The following is a 16,581-nucleotide window of genomic DNA, read 5'->3' as shown; positions in this document are numbered from 1 at the left end:
CTTAACCTCGACCTTCATAATTACACCAGACTCATACTTTTCACAGCCCATTGCCTGCCTTGTGTGCTTTTATTTTTAATAAAAGCAGCGATTTCCTTGGCATGAAGCTATTCAAGCTAATTGAATGGGGCCAACCTGCTGTAGGTTGTGTTATCGGTTGAGAGGGGATTGGGGAAGGGGGATGCCACTGTTACTGCAGCATGGTGGTTGTGGGGGGACAGTTTATTAGCTGGAGTGGAGCCTTTTTTGCAAGCTAAGGTTGAAGCAAGGGTCCTAACCTGGGCCTGGGAGATCCCTGTCATGGTGAGTGTTGTGGGCGGGTGGGTTAGGAGGAGGAAAAAGCTGTTTGACTCTCAGCTTGTGCAAGTACTGGAGTACTGGGTTCAACCGGGCCCAGTTTTCTGGGGTTAGGGTGGAAGCCATTACTTTAAAAGCACTTTAGAAAAAAAAAGATCTGACAATTAATGTCCTTGTGAAATTGTTGCTCTTTTCCATTCTCAGCACTGCTCTAGCTGGACTTAATCCGGGTCCTGAGTCACTGTCCCTCTGGATCTTTCCTTGTGGGCTTTGGTGCAGGATGGGAGATGCTTCTGTGCCCGCTGCCAGATCCGCACCCTTGAGTCTGATCTGTCTCTTCATTCCCGTGCCAAAGCCCTTGACTGCAGTGGGATGGAGAAATGGAGAAGGAGTGTGTGAGAGAGAAATCAGGAGGAATGAGGGGTACAGAGCTCTTTCCTTCTCTTTGAGTGGCCTCTGCTGACTGTATAGCCCGGGAGCATCTGGTTCAGCTAGGATATTGTCTCCTTGTACGTGGGGCTACCCTAAGCAGTACCTGTTCTCAGAATCTGAATGATGGGGAAGATAAAAGGAAAATTGGTCTTTGTCATCTAGGCTGTCCTCCTCTTCCCTGGAATTCATCCCTGAGAATTACACATCACGCATTATGATATTTTTAAGTGGAACTTAGGGCTTGCAGCTCTGCATTCATTTATTTGTTCATTCAACAAGCAGTTATGGAGTGTCTATGACGTACCAGGCACTGTGCTAGACCCTGGAGGTATGACATAAAACTAGATGCTAGAGTTTACAAACTACTTTGAGAGATGGAAAACAGCCAGTTAGGATAGAGTGATATGTGCTATGGAGATGAGCTTAGGGTGCAGCGGCCCTCAGTTTTAGCGAGCCAAGGATTGCTTTCTGCAGGAAGTGACTGACCAAATGAGTAGGAGTTATCCAAGTGTGGAGACAGCATGGACAAAGACTCAGAGCAGCAGGAGAGAGTCTCACGTAAAACTGGGTCTGGTGATAATGTTCTTTTTATGTTCTTTAACTGAGACTTTGCATTTGTGGCTCTTAGAAGTATATAGCTATGTAGGAGTCAATATACAAAGTATTTATGTAGCGTCCACTAAGTAAAAAGGCACTGCTAGGTTCTGAGAGGGATATGGGGAGTTCTAAAGGGTGATGTCTGCTTTTAAGGAGCTGTCACAATTTGGGAAGACAAGGCAGATACTCACACATACAGTACAGCACGGTTACCAGCAGTGTCTGTGTAGTCAGGCAGATCTAGGTTCGAATTCTGCATCTGTTCTTTACTAGCTGTGAAACCTTGGATAAGACTTTTCAAGCCTGTCTCAAATCTGTTTCCCTATGACAGTGGTTCTCAAAGTGTAGAGCCTGGATCAGGAGCATCAGCATCATCTGGAAGCTTATTAGAAATGCGAATTAGGCCTCACCCCATAAACCAAGAGTGTGGGGCTTTAACAGATTTCTGGAGAGATTCTGATGCAAGCAAAAGATCAAGAACCCCTGTCCTATGGAGTGGTTGTGAAGATTAAATGAAGCAATGTATATGAATTATTTAACATTTTTCAGGTGTTCAACGAGCGGCAGCCATTATTTGGCAGCAACATTACATCCTATATATAGTTCAGGGGAAGTGAAGGGGCATTGTGAAGGCTAGTTTGGCTACAGCGATCTGCAGCCATCCCGTTCCCTATTGTGGGTGGACAGAGTCAGATATTTTTCTGCAGAAGCCTCACTAGCTCCTTCAAGGGTCAATAGATATTTTGGGTAGCCACGTTCCTTCCTGTACCCTTACCTTTTTGAGTTTCCAGGTGCTGCCCTAACCACCAGTTCCAGCCAGAGTTGTCCGAGGACAACTGTGCGAGTGCCCAGGACAGTGGCCAGGCAGTATGGGGAGGGTGGGCTTTAAACATAGACTCTTTTCCCACCACATCCCACCTGTCACCCCTGTTTCTCTAATTTGGGTGTTGGTCTCTGCTTTATAGTGAGGAATGCAGGAACACCGAGGAGGAGCTGCTGTAGTAATAAAGGAGAACGTCTGGGCTGCCATCTCCATCAGCAGCATCAGCACTGTTCATCTGCTTTCACTAACTAGTCACCGAGGGCTTGTTTGGAAGAAGTGAAGGCTCTACACCATGAATTCAGAAGGATATGGCTATCTCTAGGCTGGGTGTAGAGGGAGATATTTTCTCTTTAGCTTCCTTAGTAAAGATGCCATGATGACTTCCTAATCATGTCTGAGGTAATGGGCATGTGATGTCAAGGAAAGACTGGGTTTAAGCTTCCAGAATAAGCTCCATGGGACAATAGGAGCAGTGCTCAGAGAAGGACTGAAGAGTAGTGCCTTTGTCATACATCCTTAGCTATGTGAGGCCTTACGTTCTAAGCTTTAAACAGTACATGTTTGTCGAATTCCTACTGTGTCTAAGACCACATTCCAGAACTGCATCAGTTCTGTATAAGGTGGGTCACGTGCCCCTGCAGAGCAGTTTCCTTACTTATACTAAAGGAATTCAGGTCTAGAGTTAACAAGAACTACTAAGTGAGTTTCCATACCAGTAAGCTGACGATTTCTCCTCCCAACATCACAAGGTAGTGAGGCTTAAAAGTGTGTGTGTGAAACGACCTAAAACAAACATATGTATACGTGTATGTATGTATGTGTATACACATGCGTATGCAGCATAATTCTATTGTGTTGGTATTGATGTGATACATACATGTACTCATTTAGTGAATTTTCGTTAGGCCTTTGTGGTAGGCACTGCATTATGTTCCAGAGCTACTGAGAAGAACAGGATGTGGGCCTGGGTCTTCAGGTGCTCACAGACCAACAAATAACCCCAAGATCAGTGGCCAGCACTTAGCATGGCTCTTGGTACATACTAGACGGTAAAAAGATGTTATGAGGTGATAAAGAGAGGGCCTGAGGGTGAGGGTTTATAGATGATGTCTGGTTTGAACAGGAATGGAAATTGCCCAGCAGATGGTCCAGATGAGGGTTGCCCAATGCCTTCCCCGCAGAAAGAGGAGCCTATGCAAGTGTGGAGTGGTGAAACAGTATGATGAGTTCAGGAACACTGACGAGTCCAGTGTTATCATTTGGGTTAGCACAAGTTTCCCTTCCAGAATCAAGGAAAGAAGGGCATAGAATGGTAGAAGGAAATTCTGCATTTGTTCCCTGGCTATTCCCTTGCTGTTCACTTTCTTCACTTGCTGGGTTTTTTGAGTAACCATTGAGTAGCTCTCCATTATGCACTGCTACCCTGTGTGCCTCAACCCTGTGCTATTTGTGGGGCAAGGGAGGGGATAGTGTTGGGGAGAAGGATGGTCCTGAAGGTTCCGTGAGAGGCAGGCAGCTTGAAGGAGAAGTAGGTGGGGGAGAGGGATGACCAGTGTTACAGAAGAGAGTGGACGGGAGAAATAATGACGATGATTGACCAGAGCAGAAGGTAGGTTGGAGAGAAAAGAGGAAATAAGGTTATGGAGAGCTTTAGTGCCAGGCAGAGAGTCAGTTACAAGCACCTGAGGTCTTCTCTGACGCAGACACCAATTTGATCCCTCCCACTTCAGATGTCTTTGCCTGCTGGGAAGTCTGGTTTTTTAGTGGCAACTGCAGATTTTCAGGGGGTGGTTTGTGAATGGTGTCTTCTTCCTGGCTTCAGGCATGATGACGGTTATAGCTTTGCTAAATATAGCCAAATCTAGAATTCAGAAATGAAATCCAGAATAAGCAGTTAGTTGCATGGTCAAAGCCTTTCTTTTGGTCTAGCAAAGTCACACTCCTTTAATGAGAGATGATGAAGAGAAACAGTTTCACGTGGGTTTTGAGTGGGAGATTATGAGGGGAGACATATACTTGTACCTCAGCAGCTAAAACTGCATGTAGAGTACATGGGGACAGCTTGATAAACATTCATAAAGTACATACGAAACATTACGGCACCAGAGCAGTCGTCACAGTGTTTGAAAGTTGGCATCTCAGAAAGGGGACTAACACCACCATGTACCTTCATCTTGCACTCTTGCAAGGATAAATGCTTTCTAAGCCTGCTGAAGAAATAACTGTGACATCTGCATCTGAAAGAGCCAAACAGTGACAATAATAGAAATGGTATTGTCTATTGAAGTAGCATCTGGCACTGTGAAGTAGCAAAGAGTGGCCTTCAGTCTGCTTTTCTGGAGCCATTTTTTGGTGTGGTGGAAGGAGCACTGGAGTATAAGTGGGGAGGTCAAGGTTTGTTGGTTCGTTCATTGCCATATCCAGTGACTGTTCCTGAGCCCTCACTATGTGCTGGGCATCAGCCAGTGAGAAATAAGACTGCCTTGAGGAATTCACAGTGAGAGCACTTCAGGTACGTGAGCCAATACCTCCAAGTGCAATAATGGAAGGATGTAAAAAGGGGAGGGGAACAGATAAGAGGCAGCCATGAATTTTGTGGGGTCAGGAATAGTCAGGAAAAGCTGAAGAAAGGGGATATTTGAGGTATGTCTTCAAAAACAAGAACTTATTACTAGATGGAAAAGATTGAGAGAATTTTCTAGGCAGAATAACATGGCCCAAGACAAAAGTTTAGGGAAGTGCACTGCTTGCTGGGAGCTTTATGTGTTGAGATAGCATAATCTATTAGTGGTCCAGGGCTACATTGTCCAATAAAGTAGCCAGAGCCACATATGGCTGTTTAATTTAAATTATCTAAATTAAAATATAACTTTAATTCTTCAGGCACACTGGCCACTTTTCAGTTGCTTAATAGCCACATGTGGCTAGTGCCTATGATTTTGGACAGCACAGATAGAAGATATTTCATCATCACAGAAAGTTCTATTAGACAGTGTTGGTTTAGAGCAATAGTCTCTAAACTCTTTGGATAGAATGGCACTATCAGTTAAACATTTAATTCCTTCATTATGTACATGCTTATTTATTTATGTCCTGCTATCATTAACTAATATCTGAAGGCACAGTACATACTTAAAATGAAATTCATCATTTTTGATCATAGATGGGAATCTGTCTTTTAAGTCCTCTAGATAGGTTTTGGTAAACTTCTTGTCATATTAGATTGTGACCGTTTGTACATCGTAATGTGACTGATAGAGAGTTAAGTATACCACAAATAGAATTGAGGCTCTACCATTATCTTGTTCTTCATGTATGCTTCTGTTATCTTTTTTTTTTTTTTTTAACGTTTATTTTTGAGACAGAGCATGAACAGGGGAGGGGCACAGAGAGAGGGAGACACAGAATCCGAAACGGGCTCCAGGCTCTGAGCTGTCAGCACAGAGCCCGACGCGGGGCTCGAACTCACGGACCGTGAGATCATGACCTGAGCCGAAGTCGGACGCTTAACCGACTGAGCCACCCAGGTGCCCCTATTATCTTTAATCCAATATATCTTTGCAGGAATCTTTGCCCCTTGTTTGCTTTATGAAGATTAATTCACTTAAAACAGATGTAATCAGTAAATCCACTTAACCAAGCACATGAACTGTGCAGCCCGTGCTTTGGAGCTTCCACTCTTTGCTCATTATTCCATCAGATCCATATGAGACATGTGACTGATATAGAGACTGGATGGCAGCACTAGTGTTGGGCCATCTAGTAAATAAAGATAAAATCTTATTTTCTAAGATGGAAATTAATGTAAGTAGAGAGTCTCATATATATTTTTTTCTTCCCCAGTGGATTGTTCTGTGGCCCTCTGTTTGGAGACCCCACTGGTCTTGAGCAGTGGTTCTCACCCAACAGCGATTATCCCGGGTGACATTTAATAATGTCTGGAGACATTTTTGATTGTTACAGGTGGGAGGTAATACTGGCATCTAGTGGGTATAGGCCAAGGATATTGCTGAATATCCTACAGCATACCCAACAGCTCTCCCTCCCCACCACAAGTAATTATCTAGCTCAAAATGTCAGTTGTGCCAAGGTGGCACAACGTGATGTGTTGACCAATGTGGGGAAAGAGAGAGGAGTCAGAGATGGCTCGGAAGGGTCTAATCTGACTTTAGGCAAATCCTTTAATTTTTAAATTCATTTTCTTAGGATCAGTGAGGCAGTTATCTTTCTTAACCTAATATGGTTAAAAATCTTTATGTCATTTTCTGTGTAAAATAGCTACTTCCAGAAATAAACCAGTAAACTAAAGGAGGTAGAACGGCAAGGGTTTGTAGGCTCTACCACTGGCTGAATATGGATTATGAGTTTTAGAAAATTCTCCCAATGTTCTCATTGCTCATATCTGAGCAACCCCAAAATATTGTGGAAGCATTTTCTGACTTGAATTGCTCACAGGGAGGTTCAGTTGGGAAGGGTCATTAAAAATCAGAATGTTGTGAGAGAAGGTGTAGATAATCCTTTGTACAGGAATCAGAATGTTGTGAGAGAAGGTGTAGATAATCCTTTGTACAGGAAGAATTTTCAGGAAGAGTCTAGCACTTGCAATTAGGGATAGTGGGTTCAAGTTGTTTGACTTCTGTTTGCCAGTATGGCTTTGGGGAAGTAATTTAACCAATAGGAGCCACTGGTTCCTCATTTATAATAAACATCCTCTTCCTCTGAGAGGATGTAGGTATAATGTAGAGTGCATGAGACAGCTTGCCCTGCCAGCCAGGAGTAGCAAGGTTTATTGAGCATCTATGGTATTTTCAGCTCTAAGATGCTGTGACATATAGAAAAATAACGGAAGATTTGGCTCCTGCCCTCTTTGTTGACATAATGTGACCAACACACAAGAAACAAAAACGCCCTATAAGACAATAGGGTGGGTGGCGTAGTCTCTAAATTCTGGAGGTGTTGAGGGGAAAGAGATCAGTGAGGACTGAATTGGTGAGGAAGATTTTGTGAAGCTGGATTGTTCTTAACTGTGAGTCTTCTCTGGAACCCCTTCTTCGAGTAACCTTGTTTTATTTAGGGAACACATCTAGTTCTGCACGTTTGCATATGTTATATTCTTAGTAAAGTTGAAGTAAGTATTGCAACATTTTTGGTTTCTTTTGAGGAACAAAATTGCCTACATAAATAAATCATATGTTCTGTGCTTATAACCAAAGCAAAAAAGCCTTTTTATTCCATGTGATTTTGAATCACTCAGCAATACTGGCTGCAGTATTTTGTGCCTCCTTCCCCCCTCCGGTATCTTTATTATTACCAGTTTGCTATCTTTATTTTTAGTGTATTATATATACTTCAAACAATCTCAGTTCTTCTTTTGAGTTATGAACAATTGTTAGGAAAGAGGAGTCCTTCTTATGAACGAGACTTCCACCCTGGCAGAGGGCAAGTTCTTCAAGTTGGAACAAAGTTGAAAGAGTGCAAATCTGGAGCTTCATTCGAGGGCTGCTGTGAGTGAATCAGCTTGAACACCATGGTCAGTTTTCTCCTTGGGTCCTGAGTTAACCTTGGCAGACAGTGGATGGCAATGCCAATTGAAGCTTTGTTATTTATGATTTCTGAAGAGCTGAGAGATTATTTATTGGATGCAAGAGTTTATGGCACATTATTATTATAGAAGGCCTAGCATAGCATAGCATTGATGTTAGATTATCATTTGTAATTATAATGATCTTAAATAATGATGCCTTTCATCTAGGACTTGAATCTTGGAGAAAGCAATATAATGCCATGTAATTTTGCTTGCTGCCTGTTTTTGAGGATGCTTACAGCTATTGTACTGGGACTTTTAGGGTAAGAGAGAGATTGTTGTCCCTGTGCTACTGAGCATGAATTTGAGAACAAAACGGAGACTTTATTACCCTTCAGAAACAAAAAAAAAAAAAAAAAAAGGAGAGGACTCAGGCCTTGTCAGCTGGTCCCCTCCTGGAGGACTGAGGGTTGAGCAGCATTTACAGAGGGGGCAGGTCTCCTGCTAGGACCCTCAACTCATCATTTTCCCTGCTCATGAAATCTTGTTTGTTCAGGAAGTGCTGATTATCTTACCAGTTTGTTAGATTTGTTTAGTTTCCACTTGCCTAGTCCTTCTCCTCAGACCTGTGTCCTCTAGTTTTAGAAGCCTGGGCCACTTGGTGGAGAGTGGGCAGTGTTGGGAGAAATAATTCCAACTGGCTTTTCAGCTATGGAATAATCTTGGTTTGACCAGAAGGAGTAACTCAGTAATGATTGGGAAAAACCTGCTATCCAGTAGTGTCTTTCCTTCCCTGTCCCCCAGAATAACGGGAGCACTGTGATGTTCTTCTCAGGAGAAGACCTCCAAGGTTAGACCCATGTGCGGTGGTTTAAAAGCATGGGAATTGGGGGTAGGCAGCCCTTGGACTGAATCCTGGACCTGTCCCTGTGATGTTGGGCAACTAACATCCAGGCTTCTCATTTATAAAATGTGGATAATGTTGTGGTTGGTTGTAAGGATTAGATGAAATTACGTAAAGCACTTAGCATAGTGCCTAGCATATAGTTAGCAGTCTGCAAATGGTAACTCTTAACATTTGAGTGCATGAATTTTGTTTTAATCAGGCAGTATTTGCTTTGCTGTGTGAATAAGCTGGTGAAGTTAGTCATGGATATATATATATATATATACATATAGATGTATATATATGTGTAGAGAGATATATATATATATATGTGCGTGTGCATGTGTGTGTATATATATATATATACATGTAACTAATGTTAGTAATATATATATATACATATATATATATAATCTATTAATCTAAAAAGTAGAAATGTAAGGTATGAGTATCTTAACTATATACAGGGACTCAAACTATTTAAATAAATGCTATATTGTGTAGATAGATACAGATGAGGAATAAAGATAAGAAAGAGAATCTCAGATGAATGTTGTGGTTTGATTTTTTTTTTTTTTTTCATGCTTGAAAGCCACCTGTGTGTTGGAAAATTTCCCCAGCCTGTCATGTTGCGATTAGTATGAAGGGCCTCTGCCTCTCTGCCCCTGAGGAACACCTGATCCCAGCTGCCTATCCAGCTTCACATTCTTAGGCTCTAATATAGGTCGTCTGCTTCATTCAGGCCTGTGCACTCCTCCTCTCCCATGAATCATGGGTTTAGTTCTTTCCAGTGCTTTCCTCGTAGCATTCCCTGTACCTGGGATCCCCTGCTCTGCCCTGCTCACCTACCTTACTCCCACCTAACCGCAGCACATTTGATCCCTCTCTCCTTCTGTTCTGTGGGTGCTGGTCATACTTGCTGCCTTTGTGGACTGTTTGGGCCCATAATCCCAAAGTTGTGTTTTGCTATTTATTTCATTTGTGTCTACTTTCTAGTGTTAGATAATTTTTAGGAGGCAAGGTGTAAACCTTAGGTTTATTTTGTATCCAATTAAGGACTCTTAAATCTGAACACTGTAACAGAGGGTACTGGAGAATAAATTAACTGAAGAAATAATACAGTAAATCAGCACTAAATCACATTCACTGGGCAGGCACTACAGACCAGACAGATGTGAGATATATAGGCCTCCCTGTTCCTATTCCAATAACATAACAGATCTATGTTTGGGACCTTAATACAATGATAAGAGCTCTCAAATCTAGGTTTTTGGTAAAGTTGAAAAATAACAAAATTCAAAGCAAAATAGAACACCTTCCAGACTTCCTGAAAATTGTGTAAATTTCTTTACTGATTCAATTCAGTTATTGATGACTAATTCTATCAATCTCAAAAGCAGAGATATAAAGTACAAGTATCTTAACTATATAAAAGAATTCTAAAACGATTTCAGTGCTATATTGTGAAGATGGAGAAGATTAGGTCAAGTATCAACAACTCAGAAGTTACTAAAGTTTCTCTTTAAGCAAAGCATGCATTAATTTTCTAGCTTGTGGTGGTTGTTGGCTTGTGGTAAATTAGGACAGTGATTCTCAACTTACATTTAGGGTAGTGGGCATGGGAGCAGGGGACAGATAGGAAAGGAATACATAATCTGAAAAAGCACATACTAACCCCAGGCCTAGGTAGGAAAGGAGGGACCTCAAATAGTATGGGGAATGGTGGTATACCCTCTTTAGAGAGGCACATTGTAGTCTTAAGCGCTGGGGGGAGGGAGAGGATATGAGACTTTTATGTTTATCAGAGGGCATATTGTTTTTAAAAGGTTTGTAGGTATGGCACTAGCAGCTCAGTTATAAATTGAGTCTAGAGAGGTAGTTCCTAAAACTGGTCACTATATGTAGCTCTTAGAACATAGATAGGAACTCATTTCTCCCTGTTCTTGCTGCTTTCAGAGAGGAGTAGTGAAAAGGGGACTCGTCCTTAAGCCTTTCCTGGTGGTTTGCCCTATGAGTTCTGTGACCTTGTTGAAAGATCAGATCTTGGTGGCTCTCTGATCAATGATGAGAATTCACTTGAAAAAAGTTACTTTGGGTAAGATAAACTTTCCCAGAAAATGAAGTATTTCTTTCTCTTTTAAAATAATAGTTTTAGAATATTAATGTTATGTTCATAACATAAAATGGGTCATATAAGTGGCTCAGCCAGCAATTTTAAAGTGATTTGAAGGTGGTATGATAGAATAATGTCCAGGTCTATGCATATTCAAGTTCTGGTTTTAGGTTTAGCTCATCTGAACAAAGAGCTGTATAAAGTAAGGAAAGTAGATTGTGTAGTCTCCTCAGTGATCTGGGACATGTGGGTTCCCTTCCGCTACTATGGTTTTCCTTATATAAATATGGAGATCACTGGATGACCTCAAAGATACCTTCTAACTGGAAGACATGATTTTTAAGTTCTCTAGTTTCTGTTGAGACCATTTGAGAGGGACAGTGACATGGGGTTGATTAGGCTGAAGTGTTAGACTTGTGTAGCTGGGACTAAGACAACCTTCTTGAGATGGGTTGTTAACCTTGGGTTATGTATGAGCCGTACTGGGATGTGTCAATATCAGTGAGGCAAAAGATCCCATTCTTTTTCTACTTACCTTTTTCCATATCTTTCCTTTAAACTAGAAAAATCAGTGTTCATAATTAGATGTTGGAGGTGAGAGGAAGCTGGGATGAATCCTGGCTTAAGTGACTGGTGGATAATGGTGTCAACAGAATGAAGAAAGAACAGTGTATGAGGGAAAGAGGATGAGTTTGGTTTAGGACTTTTTAGCGTGAAGCACCAATGAAAATCCAAGTGTGGATATGGTTTAGGACACTGGTGGATAGGACTGGCCTGGATTTTAGAGAAAAGTTTTGTGAGAGTTGTTCTATAACCACATGATATTAATGTAAAGTGAAATGGAATGAGATCTCACAAGGAGACTGTGTGGAAAAAGAGAGAAGCGGGCTGTGGGGAGGTGGAGGAAGAGGAGCACACCTGGAGGGATATCCAAACTCCTCACTCTGACCTGCAAACCCCTGCAAGAACTTGTATCTCTCTTTACCTCAACCTGTGACTCTTTAGCAACAGTGATTCCCCTTTATTTTTTTGAGCATTTAACATCGTTTCCTCTTTGGCATCTTAGGCTTGGCTGGTCCCTTTGCCTGGAATCTTTTCTTTTCTTTTCTTTTCTTTTTTTTTAAGATAGGAAGAAATGAAGGAAGAAGGGAAAAAAAAGAACAAAGGAAATATAAAAGGAAGGAATGAAATAAGGAAGGAAAGAGAAAGAGAGAAGGAAGAAAGATACCTGGATAGAAAAATATATTAAAATCTATTTTTAAAATTAATTTTTTATTGAAGTATAATTAACAGTTTCAGGTGTACAACATAGTGACTCAACAATTTTGTACATTTCTCAGTGCTCACTCACTGGTGGTGAGTGTAATCACCATCTGTCACCCAACAATGTTATAACAATATTATTGACTATATTTCCTATGCTGTTCGTTTATTTTATAACTGGAAGTTTGTACCTTTTGATCCCCTTTATCTGTTTCAACCCCACCCACCTTCCTTCTGACGGCCACCAGCTTGCTCTCTGTATTTAAGAGTATGTTTTTTTGTGTTTCTTTGTTCATTTGTTTTGTTTTCTAGATTCCCCATATGAGTGAAATTTGCCTTTCTCTGTCTGACTTGTTTCACTTAGCATAATACCCTCTAGGTTCATCCGTGTTGCAAATGGCAAGATCTCATTTTTTCTATGGCTGAGTAATATTCCATTTTGTGTGTGTGTGTGTGTGTGTGTGTGTGTGTGTGTGTGTGTATGTGTGTGTGTGTGTATACATATATATACATACACACGTATATATATACGTACATATACACATACACACACACATATCACATCTTCTTTATCCATTCATTTGTTGATGGACAGTTGGGTTGCTTCCATATCTTGGCTATTGTAAATAATGTTGCAATAAACATGGGACGCTTATATCTTTTTGAATTAGTATTTTTGTTTTCTTTGGGTAAGTACCCAATAGTGGAAATACTGCATTACATGGTATTTCTATTTTTAATTTTTTTGAGGAACCTCCATACTGTTTTCCACAGTGCACGCACCAATTTACATTCCCACTAACAGTGCACAAAGGTTTCTTTTTCTCCTTATCCTTGCCAACATTTGTTATTTCATGTCTTTTTGATTCTAGCCTTTCTGACAGGTGTAATGATATCTCATTATGGTTTTGATTTGCGTTAGGATTAGTGATGTTTGCTCTTGAGCTTTTTTTTTTTTTTTTACCATCTTTTCCTGTGTCTCTTGGTCATCTGTGTGTTGTCTTTGGAAAAAATGTCTATTCTGGTCTTCTGCCCATTTTTTACTTGGATTATTTGTGTTTTTTTGGTGTTGAGTTATGTAAGATATTTATATATTTTGGATATTAACCCCTTATCAGATATATCATTTGCAAATATCTTCTCTCATTTAGTAGGCTGTCTTTTTGTTTTGTACGAAACAATACAAAGGTTTTTCACTGTGCAAAAGCTTTTTATTTTGGTGTTGTCCCAATACTTTATTTTTGCTTGTGTTTCCCTTGCCTTAGGAGACCTATCTAGAAAAAATATTGCTACGACTAATGTCAAAGAAATTGCTGCCCATGTTTTCTTCTAGGAGTTTTATAGTTTGAGGTCTCTTTAGGTCTTTAATGCCTGGAATGTTCTTCTTCCCGATCTTTCCATCGCTGGCTGCTTCTTGCCATTCAGACCTCACTTAAGACTCACCTCAGAGAGACCTTCTTTCACCATCCAATATAAGGAACTCATCATGTTTTATTCTGCCAGCTGGCCTGTGTCAGTTGCTTCTTGGTTGTTGTGTATCTCCCTCCACAAGAATATCACTGTCATGAAAACAGAGACCTTCACTGACTTGTTCCTTGTATATCCCCTGTTCCCTGTGTGGTGCCTGACACCTCTGAGGAACTCAGTGAAAGCCAGTTGAAGGAAAGAGTAAGCAGGTGAAGGAGGCAGAAGAATGATTGGAGATATAGATACAGAACCAGGAGAGAATAAGTGATGGCAATGAATACTAAGTAGATTTCAAAGAAGGAGGGTGTGGATACTTTGGGGTGTTAGCAATCAGTAAGGTCATGATAAGGATGGAAGTATATTTATTGGATTTGGAAATATGAAGATTATTCATGAGCTTTGTTAGCGCAGTTTAAGTGGAATGGTAGAGTGGAGTGGAGTCAGGAGGCAGTGAAATGAGAGAATGGGAAGTCAGTTGGATGCTGAGTCATGGAGGGATTTATTATTTTTAATGGTGGCAGAGTCTTGAGCACATTAAGCAGAAAAGTAGCTAGTAGAAAGAGGTTGGAAATATAGTATAGGGGGATTATTGATAGAATAGGACTGAGAACATGGTGACAGGTCATGGATAGAATCCTCAACTCAGGTGCAGGAGAGGACTTTGAACAAGAGAAAGGGCATTCCATTCACTGACTTGGAAGGAACTGGAGAAAGAATGGATACAGAAGATAAGAAATTGGTAAGGTCTGACAGGTTGAAGGAGTTCTTGCCTCATGGCTTTTGTTTTCTATCGAATGCTGTGGGGTGGGAGTTGAATTGGGGTTTTTAAAGAGAGTAAGGAAGGAAGGGAGAATTTTCCTTAAGTCTATGAAGAGAGGAACTAACAAAGGATAAAATAGGAAAGTGGCCTGGTCATTTGGAAAGCCCATTCAAGATAAGTCACCATCGGAAGACCGGTTTCCTGACCCCTGAGGGTTTATTGATTTTGGAAATGTACTATTTTGTATAGGACATTTTCTTTTTTCTTTTTTTTTAATGTTTATTATTTTTGAGAGAGAGTGAGTGGGGGAGGGACAGAGAGAGAGGGGGACAGAGGATCTGAAGCAGGCTTTGTGCTGACAGCAAAGAGCCCAACGCGGGTCTCAAACTCCTAAACCATGAAATCATGACCTGAGCCAAAGTCAGACACTTAAATGACTGAGTCACCCAGGCGTCCCTGGATAGGACTTTTTCTGAAACACATTATATATTTCCTGTCTTCTAGATTATATGTCACAGAGGCAGCATGATATAGGTAGAAAATATGCCTGATCAGAGCCTGTCTGGTGACCCCTACGCCTTACTCTGGACAGTTGCTTCCCCACCCTGCCTATCATGTTCCTTGTTCTGTAAAACGAGATGATGATGAAGTTTCTTTCCAAGAGTAACATCTCACCATCCTTTATTTCTCAAATACATTGTTACTAGATGTCTTAGGATCTTTGCTTGATGGGGGTTAGGCAGTTTGCTCCTGAATAAACTTGCACTGCTTTTTGAATTTCATGTTTGTGAATTTCATGTTTCTGGTTTCTTTCTTATGAGACTGTCCCTTGTTACCTCTCACTGCTATCTGCATGCCTTCCTGAATTAGTGTTTCTCTAATTTGCTGCTTTTAATCTGCTATGGACTTGGAAACTAGATGACTAAGCCTGTTCTAGAACCGTGTGCAACAATGAAGAGGCTGTTAGTGAGAATTTGAGGGTCTTGTCTGTGATTAAGGAACATGAGCTGCTGACCATGGGCTTTGTCTCCTGTTGGCACAGAAATTACTTTTTTGTGCCTTGTGTTCCAGAAAGGTTGAGTTCTGAAGAGATGACGAGTTACCACTTGATATTTCTTATTAATTAAATGTGCTTATAAGCATTTGTCTGAAAATGAGTATCGTTGAGTATCAATGCCATAGGGATTTAACCTATTTCCGTTTTCCTTCTCACTTTCTATCCTTTCTTCTTCTCTTTCCCACCTGCCCTCCTCATACACAGAAATCCCTTCTCCACACTTCCAATGTAAGGCAACGTTCTAGGCACCATTATAACATTATTCCAGTCATTCAGTTTCCATGTACTTGAAACCGTAGAAAAGTTTCCAGGATTATAATTCACTGTTCAGTGCTATATGTTTGTATCTCAGTAAGGGTCCTACTGGAGACTCAACTGGTATTTGTTGTTGGGGGCTGGAAGACTTGAAACAATAAAATGAACACAAGTTCCATATATAATCTGTGGTTGATATGGAAGAAAGCTATCATGAAGTCTTAAAATATTTTTAACACATGTTAATCCATAAAGATAATAGAATAGTTAGAAGATAAAGTCAGACTAAGAGAGAAAATACTACCTGTAACCCTAAAGATCACCATTGTTAACATTTTGGTGTGTGCCTTCCAGACCTGTGTATTTTTATAAAATTAAGAATATATTTCACATTATCCCCTATAATCTGCTTTCTCATTTAGTAGTATACCTGTTTTTTTGTGTTAAATGTCTGCATCATCCATTTTAGTTCATCATGTGAATGTGTTGTGATTTATTTAGCCAATCTACATTAGAGATTTAGAAGTTATTTATAGCTATTACAGAACAACCACAATGAGTATTTTTCAAGCCTTTGGGCACTTGTTCTATTACTTCCTTAGGATAAATTTCTAAATGTGAAATGGCTGGATTAAAAGATAAGCATATTTTAACTTTTGATACATATAATAAAACAGCCTCCAGAAAGATTAAATCAATACGTACTCCCATAAGAAGTATCTTCTTTATGAGGTTGGACATGTTTTCTTTCTTTCCATCTGTGTGTATGTCTTTTTATCTGTCTTTTATATTTTTCTGTGGTGATTTTTTTGTTTATGTTTCTTTGCTCATATTCCTGTTAGAGTGTTCATCTTAACAATTTACAGTTCTTTACATATTTAAGATGTTAATCCTTTCATACATGTATACATCGCAGCCTTTTTTTCCATTTTGTAATTTACTTTCTGTTAAAGTGGGATTTTGTAGATTTATTTATTCATTTATATATTAATTTGTTTATTTTGAGAGAGAGTGAGCACATGCATGTGCAAGCAGGGGAGAGGCAGAGGGAGAGGCAGAGAGAATCCCAAGCAGGCTCCAAACTTAGTGCAGAGTGCGATGTGGGGC

The 16,581-nt window shown here is 40.4% G+C and overlaps 1 protein-coding gene across 10 annotated transcripts in view; it reads left to right on the top strand.

Annotated features, from left to right (window-relative positions):
• AAK1 (AP2 associated kinase 1) overlaps positions 1-16,581 on the top strand; it is a 171,134-nt gene that overhangs the window by 1,715 nt on the left and 152,838 nt on the right. The window lies entirely within an intron of this gene.

This window comes from Panthera pardus, unplaced genomic scaffold, assembly GCF_024362965.1.
Source record: "Panthera pardus isolate Hobbes unplaced genomic scaffold, ASM2436296v1 HiC_scaffold_25, whole genome shotgun sequence".
Lineage (NCBI taxonomy): Eukaryota > Metazoa > Chordata > Mammalia > Carnivora > Felidae > Panthera > Panthera pardus.
The sequence above is the reverse complement of the archived record's forward strand: the minus strand, read 5'-3'. Positions and strand labels throughout refer to the sequence as shown.